Source organism: Macaca mulatta, chromosome 20 (genome assembly GCF_049350105.2).
Source record: "Macaca mulatta isolate MMU2019108-1 chromosome 20, T2T-MMU8v2.0, whole genome shotgun sequence".
Lineage (NCBI taxonomy): Eukaryota > Metazoa > Chordata > Mammalia > Primates > Cercopithecidae > Macaca > Macaca mulatta.
The window spans coordinates 69,648,779-69,653,620 of record NC_133425.1 but is presented as its reverse complement, the minus strand read 5'-3'; the positions used below and the strand labels follow the sequence as shown (position 1 = coordinate 69,653,620).

Here is a 4,842-nt window from a genome sequence, read left to right as displayed (position 1 = left end):
CCTGTGCATGCTCATTTCAAAGGGAAATTCAGATTATCCAGGACGACCCTGGAGAGACCAGAGGGGGCCTGAGGCTTCACTGCAGAGGCCTCCACCCACCTATTCCCTTTCCTGGTCACCTTCATGGTCCAGGACACTCTCTGGAAGTTCTGGGGCTCCCCAAGAAGAGGAAGACCAGACTCTGCCTCGGGGAGGGGCAGTTCTCATGGCTGGGCCCAGGCAGGCAGGGTATTAATAGAAGCTGCTCTGGATGTCTGGGAGACCACGCGTGTGTCTTGCCCCCACTGGTGGAGTGTCATCGCACCTGGACCGATGGTGGTCAGAATGTGTGCAGTCCCGCTCCCTCACCCAGCTCCTCAAACCTCACCGCACAAGAGGTTATCACTATTCCAGTTTACAGGTGAAGAACTGAAGGCACAGAGAGTTTGACTTGCAAAAGATCACACAGCTGGGAGTCAAACCCAGTGAATCTGGCTGTCGTTTATTTATTTATTTTTCTTTTTTGAGACAGGGTCTCGCTCTGTCGCCCAGGCTGGAGTGCAGGGGTGCAATCAGGGTTCACTGCAGCCTCGACCTCCCAGGCTCAAGCGATCCTCCTGCCTCAGCCTCCCAAGTAGCTGGGACCACAGGTCCACATTGCCGCGCCACACTAATTTTTGTGTTTTTTGTAGAGACGGGGTGGCACCATGTTGCTCAGGCTGGTCTCGAACTCCTGGGCTCAAGCGATCCGCCATCGTGGGCCTCCCAAAGCGCTGGGGTTCCAGGCGCACGGCCCCGCGCCGGTCCAGTCTTTCCCTCTCCCACTGCCTCCCAGGGCTTCGCCTGTCTAAGCGGGCGCGGGCAGCTGTGCTGCGTCCCGACTCAGTGCGGACCTAAGCGGGGCGATCACACAGATGCCTCCAGCTCTCTCTACCGCCCCCGAAGGCGCTCAGCCCTCGGGGCCGGGACCGCGGCCGCAGCGTCCGGAGAGGCCGCCCTGCGCATGCCCGCGGGAGGTGGGTGGCCCGGGCGCGCGCTGCCCAAGGCCTGGGGGCGGTGGGGGCAGCACGGGCTGGGCGGCCGAACCGCGACCTTCGCACCCCGCCCCACGCCTGGTTGGGGACCGGACGCGCCGTCGTGAGTGGGGCGGGTGCAGGTGTCCCTGGGGGCCGGGGCAGACACCGGTGCGGGACGACCTGCTCCCGAGGGGGTCCGCAGGCCACACCCAGAGAAACGGGGGCGCCTCCAGTCATCGCCGCGGTCCGCCCGATTCCGAAGCTTTGACCCCCTGAATCAGCGTCGGGGCAGGGATCCGCGTGCGAGAGGCTGGGAAACTGGGGAGTCCCGGGCTGCCTCTGGAGCCGCCCGGCCTTGGCTGGCTGGTCCTCCTCTTGCGCGGCTCCCGCCCGGCTGGGCCCTGGGCCGCCCTCACTCCCTCCCCGCTGCACCTCCCTCGCGTTTGTCACTCACTCTGCTAGGCTCTCCTGCCTCCGCATGCCCAAGGATCCGGAGGAAAACACGGACCATGACATCAAAAGGCCTTGGCAAAGGAATCATGATTATCGTGATACAGGAAGATTCTGCACCTCAAAGGGGATCCCTGTAGTGAGTTTTGGAAAACGTACAAAGCCTGACTTACGATACGTTTGTGTCTGTGGTGTTTCATCTGGGAACTTACTTTTCCTTGATAGGGTAAGCTCTTCTCACCCAGAGTATGTCCCTCAGTCTGTAAAATTCCATGGTCCCCTACATCTATTAGGGGAGTGAGGAAGGGCAGTGGGCATTGGATCTGCTTCTTAGATAGCCCCCACCTGTGTTTAGCTTCTGTCAGAGGCCTTTGCAGCAGAGCAACTCCATCTTGAGTAGGCGCTGAGTAAAATGAGACTGAGACCTACTGGGCTGCGTTCCCAGACGGTTGAGGCATTTCTAAGTCACAGGATGAGATGGGAGGTTGGCAGTAAAACAGTAAAGAAGCCGGCCAAAACCAACCAAAACCAAGATGCCGATGAGAATGACCTCTGGACATCCTCACTGCTACACTCCCACCAGCGCCATGACCGCTTACAATGCTGTGGCGATGCCAGAATGTTACCCTATATGGTCAAAAAGGGGAGGCAATGAATAATCCACCCCTTGTTTAGCATATCATCAAGAAATAACCATAAACATGAGCAACCAGCAGCCCTCGAGGCTGCTTTATGGAGTAGCCATTGTTTTATTTCTTTACTTAGGCTGGAGTGCACTGGCGCGATCTCAGCTCACTGCAAGCTCCGCCTCTCTGGTTCACCCCATTCTCCTGCCTCAGCCTCCCCAGTAGCTGGGACTACAGGCGCCCGCCACCACTCCCGGCTAATTTTTTGTATTTTTATACAAATGTGGAGATGGGGTTTCACCGTGTTAGCCAGGACGGTCTCTGTCTCCTGACCTTGTGATCCGCCCGCCTGGGCCTCCCAAAGTGCTGGGATTACAGGCATGAGCCACCCCGCCCAGCCCTATTCCTTTACTTTTTTTTTTTTTTTTTTGAGGTGGAGTCTCACACCTGGCCTCCAATATGTTTATTTGTATTGCTGAGGCAGGGGATTGCTTGAGCCCAAGAGTTTGAGGTTGCAGTGAACCATGATCATAAGCTGTATTTCAGCCTGAGAGAGAGATTGAGACCTTGTCTCACAAAATAAAAGTTAAAAAGTCCTTATCTGGAGGTGAAAAAAACGAGTACAAAGATCTAAGTTGGTTCCTAGTCCAGCAGTGTCAGCATCACCAGAGAGCTTGTTAGGCAAATTCTAGCCTGCCCCAACCTACTGAATTGTAGACCCTGAAGAGGGGCTATCTGAATTTTAACAAGGCCTCCCGGTTTGCATGCTCAAGATTGAGAACCACTGGCAAAAGCAAACAATTTTGAGTCTGAAGTCAGCCCACCTGGATTTGAATACAGGCCCTGCTGCTTAATAACTGATTGAGAGCAAATAAGTTACTTAACAGCTAGGTTGACCAGTTGTCCGAGTTTGCCTGGCACTGTCCTGAATTCAGCATTGAAAGTACTACATTAGATTGGGAGCAGTGGCTCACGCCTGTAATCCCAACACTTTGGGAGGCTGAGGCAGGTGGATCACGAGGTCAGGAGATCGAGACCATCCCGGCTAACACGGTGAAACCCCGTCTCTACTAAAAAAATACAAAAAAATTAGCCGGGCGTGGTGGTGGGCGCCTGTAGTCCCAGCTGCTGGGGAGGCTGAGGCAGGAGAATGGCGTGAATCCGGGAGGCAGAGCTTGCAGTGAGCCAAGATTGTGCCAGTGCACTCCAGCCTGGGAGACACAGCGAGACTCTGGCTCCAAAAAAAAAAAAAAAAGAAAGTACTACATTAATGCGGTGGCTCACGCCTGTAATCCCAGCTTCTCAAGCTGTCCCTGTGGAATCCTCAATATCAGTATATTCATCCTTTTCTAACATCCCCTTCCTCCCTCGCCCGTCCTGCACCCTCAGAATTCATTCTCAGATCAGCTTCCCAGATTTTTGCCAATATCAATTAAAAAAAATTTTTAGCCAACCATATACTGTAAGCCAATATCAATTAGCAAAATCTTTTGTTTCTTTTGCTGATTCAGTATCTTCTCCCTGGAGTTTTTTGATGATTCAGTACCCTCCTAGATTTGCGGGGATCTGACTTGTTATTTAATTCTGGAGAAAATGAGGGGTGGGGCTTATAAGGAGACTCCTTTGCTCCTTTGCGGCAGGGTCATTACAAGGTGTGTTACATAGGGAAATTCTAGCTGCTGGCTAGCTCTTGCTCATGAAAGGCTCTTCCTCTCTCAAGTGAAATGGGGAAGGGGGAACCCAGGCCGACTGAGGTCCTGACATCTTTAGCACCTGGCTTCTCAGGTCACCCAGGGCATCCAGGTGACCAGCTTGGGAAGCAGGATATGCGGGCTGGAGGAAGACGATACAGCCCACCCTGGAAATAACTGCCATCCCTCCCACCGATATGGTTAGGCTTTGTTTCCCTACCCAGATCTCATCTCGAATTATAATCCCCACGTGTCGAGGGATGGACCAGGTGGAGGTCCTTGCATCATGGGGGCAGTTTCCCCCATGCTGTTCTCGTGACAGTGAGTGAGTTCTCACGAGATTGATGGTTTTAAAGCATGGCAGTTCCTCATTCTCACGCTCACGCCCTGCTGACTGTCTGGTGGAGGAGGTTTCAGCTTCCCCTTCATCCGTGGTTGTAAGTTTTCTGAAGCCTCACCAGCCGTGCGGAACTGTGAGTCAATTAAACCTCTTTACTTTATACATTGCCCAGCCTTGGGTTTGTTTTTTTGTTTTTTTTTGAGATGGTGATTTGCTCTTGTTGCCCAGGTTGGAGTGTAGTGGCGGGATCTCGGCTCATTGCAACCTCCGTCTCCTGGGTTCAAGCGGTTCTCCTGCCTCAGCCTCCCGAGTAGCTGGGATTACAGGTGTGCACCACCATGCCCAGCTAATGTTGTATTTTTAGTAGAGAGGGGGGTTTCACTACGTTGGTCAGGCTGGTCTTGAACTCCTGACCTCAGGTGATCCGCCCACCTCGGCCTCCCAAAGTGCTGGGATTACAGGCATGAGCCACCGCGCCCGACCTTGGATGTTTCTTTATAGCTGTGTGGAAACAGACCTATTCATCGCTGCAGGCCACACCTCAGCCACGTGGACACCTAATTCCTGCCAGGGAGTTTCTGCCGCTAGGATCTTCAGAGTGACAAAGAGGGAGGATGCTGTGACTGAGGAGGGGACAGGGAGTGCTAGGTACCTAAGGCTCCCCTATCTTTCCATACAGCCTAATTTTAATAGCCTCTGGTCTCCACACTTCACTGTTTACCAGATAAAGACCTTTCAAG

The 4,842-nt window shown here is 53.8% G+C and overlaps 1 protein-coding gene across 5 annotated transcripts in view; it reads left to right on the top strand.

Annotated features, from left to right (window-relative positions):
* The first annotated feature begins 805 nt into the window (after window positions 1–805).
* The window catches only part of LOC114674302 (uncharacterized), a 29,428-nt gene continuing 25,391 nt past the window's right edge, over window positions 806–4,842 (top strand). For 2 of the 5 annotated variants that reach the window (XM_077984665.1, XM_077984666.1), the window contains exon 1: window positions 4,141–4,235. The gene's annotated coding sequence lies outside the window, so the exon portion shown is untranslated. Of the gene's footprint in view, window positions 996–4,119; window positions 4,236–4,842 lie in introns of those variants that run through there. The other 3 variants (XM_077984668.1, XM_077984667.1, XM_028840715.2) reach the window with 3 other exon arrangements.